The 2,978-nt window shown below is 41.5% G+C and overlaps 1 protein-coding gene across 2 annotated transcripts in view; it reads left to right on the top strand.

The window, feature by feature from the left end:
• The window catches only part of SIDT1 (SID1 transmembrane family member 1), a 95,429-nt gene that overhangs the window by 52,364 nt on the left and 40,087 nt on the right, over positions 1-2,978 (top strand). The gene's annotated exons all lie outside the window — the stretch shown is intronic.

Here is a 2,978-nt window from a genome sequence, read left to right as displayed (position 1 = left end):
CTTATGCTCCCAATACTTCTGTTAGTCTTAAAGGTGCCACAGGACCCTCTGTTGCTCTTTCCAAACCAAAGCATCCTGGAATCTGTTCGCTCATCACAGTCAAGACTGTGTCAAATACTCTCTTCCTAACCAGCAGGCTCCTATTATAGTCTTACTGGTACATCTGCATTTAGATGACTTGGGTTTGTATCCTGGCAGACACTATTATATGGTTCTTTCTACTCAGAAACTCTCTCATTAGGTACTATGGATTTTTTTAGATGCAATGATATTTCCCTGCCTCTCGGGCATCGTCTGTCCTTTTTCTATTATTTATAGCCAGGCATTATAGTATTCCCCTCTTCTTATCTTTCTGCCATGTTTAGTTGCGCCTATAAAGTCAATGTAGTCTTCTATTTCCAGGAATCCCCATTTACCCATTTTTTGCCATCAGGCGTCTTATATTATTCTATGGACACTTCCATATAATTTTTATTTACCTTTAGGAACATGGGGCTGGTGGTGGTAGTTTCTTAGGCATTTGTACAAAGCCTATTAAAGTCAATAGCAGTCTTTTCACTGAATTTAGAGGCTTAGGATCAGGCCCTGAGCCATCTTTGATAGAACTGCAGTCTGTTTGTCACAGTGGATAACGTACACGATTGTTAATTTTACTTTAGGATCAGGGTGCCCAGAACACTATTTAAAAAAAAACCCTAATAGAGGCTCACGCTATATGTATACTCCAACTTAAAAAAATACAGCAAGAGGATCCCGCCCCCCCCCGCCCCGCAAAAAAAAAAATGCCACCATGGTGAGACAACAGCGTAAAAGAGGCAGTTGGGGGCAAAAATGCATCCTTTAACCACTGGAAGTCAAATGCTACTGAGAAAAATAGAAAATAACATAAACTCTGGCAAGTCAAGTGTAAAAGTATAATTAGGCAGGCCAAAAAAGAATTTGAAGAGCAACTAGCAAAAGACACAAAAATTAACAGCAAAAAAGTTTGAGTATATCAGAAGCAGGAAGTCTGCCAAACAATCAGTAGGGTCATTGGACAATCAAAGTGCTAAAGGAGCACTCAAAGAAAACAAAGCCATAGTGGAGAAGCTAAATGAATTCTTTGCATTGGTCTTTACTGGAGAGGAGCCATTCTTTCTAGTTGACAAATCTGAGGAACTGTACCAGATTGAAGTGTCAGTAGAAGAGGTTTTGGAACACACTGATAAATTTAAACAGTAATTAGTCACCAGGACAAGTTGGTGTTCACCCAAGAGTTCTGAAGGAACGGTGATATGACATTTTAGAACTACTAACTGGGGTATGTACCCTATTGCTTAAATCAGCTTCAGTACCAGATGATTCGCAGATAGCTGATGTGATCCTGATTTTTAAAAAAGGACCAGAGGCAAATATGGCAATTATAGGCCATAAGTCTAACTCCAGTACCAAGCAAACTGGCTGAAACTATAGTAAAGAACAGAATTTGAGCATAAGCTTTCGTGGGCTAAAACCCACTTCATCGGATGCATGCAGTGGAAATCACAGGGCAACTAGAGCAAATAAGTTTCATATTTTATGTTAAGAAACACTTCATTTACATCCCCATTAAAATTTTTTCCCCTATAAATGTTTTCACTATTTTTTTCTTGGTTGTAAAGTCTATTGTTTATTTGTACAACCAGAGGAAAAGAGCTGTTAAAAGGTGTTTACTTAGATCAAATGCAGCAGCAGTCAGCGAGGATGTGAGCAACTACAAAATGAACAGTGGGAACTGCAAGAAAGGTTTCCTCCTGAAACTTTTGGAAGCTCTTGTAGATAATCTCTCAACAAAAAGTGACCCATTTTAACACAGAACTGAATTGACGTGGACACTGATAGAATCACCCACTATCTACTCTTATTTTTTAATGTTGTGTTTTAAGTCCTTTGTTTAGTGGTTTGTTTTTTGCTTACCCTGAATTAGCTAAAACTGGGAGGATAGGCTGAATGCACAAATGGGAACACAGGTAGGTGCCAAGAGCCCACAACTCCAAATCTAGTCAGTGAGAATTGCAGACGCTCAGCACGTCTCAGGATTGGGCCCTAAAATTTAGGTGCACAGCTAGCTAGAACAAATCCTTTATTTTCACTCGCACTAGTCACCTCACACCAGATCTGTACCCTCTTAGAAGGCACAGTAAAGGTGGGGTGCAGGCAGAAGGAGGGTACAAGGATAAGCTTAAAGACACCTTTGCACTTTGCTAATTCTGGCCTGCTCCAGGAACTGGTGTGGCCCCAGGGGCAAAGTACAGCATGCCTGGCTGCTTTGCATAGCTACCAATGGGCAGCTCGGCAGCTAGGAAAGCTGGAGTACAAAACACTCCAGTTACTCCCTTGAGCCGTCCTCAATCACCCCAGCATGCCCTGTGCTGGGAACTGCTCAGGAGGGTGCTGTGAAACTTCCTACGTTGGTCCTATGTTCATTCTGTACTTGGGGAATTACCCAGGGGACCGTTCCACCCCTTTTACGCTCAGAGGAGTATAAAGTTTCCCGCCCCTGTTAAAGGTGGGGTGTCTGTATAACTGGTTCTCAGGATCTGTGGCAGGCAGCTGCAGATTCTTGTGGTTTTTGGCCAGAATGAAGGGATTCTGCATAGATCTGAAGGAACAGGTTCAGCTGATTTTCCAAGTGTTGTTTGCTAGGATTTACAGCTGTAACACAGACAGATTTTCATTTCACAGTAAGCCCTTCATGTCTGTAAAATGGATACAGAAGTAGAAACTGGCAAACTTGGAAAAATTCTGGTTCGGTTCTGCTTTGAGCTCAAAATTGAAAGCAGGAAAACTGCTTTGTGAGGGAAATGATTCTTGCCTGTCTCCAAAGATAGGAGTATGAGGTCTTGCTCATATATAAGGGCTGTGAAATGAACTTAATTATTAACACATCAGTGACAGAGCTGAGATTATGATCCACTGGATCACAGGCCAGTATGACCAAAACCACAGCCAAAACCAAA

The sequence above is a fragment of the Terrapene carolina genome, unplaced genomic scaffold, assembly GCF_002925995.2.
Source record: "Terrapene carolina triunguis isolate 2854851 unplaced genomic scaffold, T_m_triunguis-2.0 Scaffold242, whole genome shotgun sequence".
NCBI classification, from domain to species: domain Eukaryota; kingdom Metazoa; phylum Chordata; order Testudines; family Emydidae; genus Terrapene; species Terrapene triunguis.
This window is presented reverse-complemented; position numbering and strand designations above follow the sequence as displayed.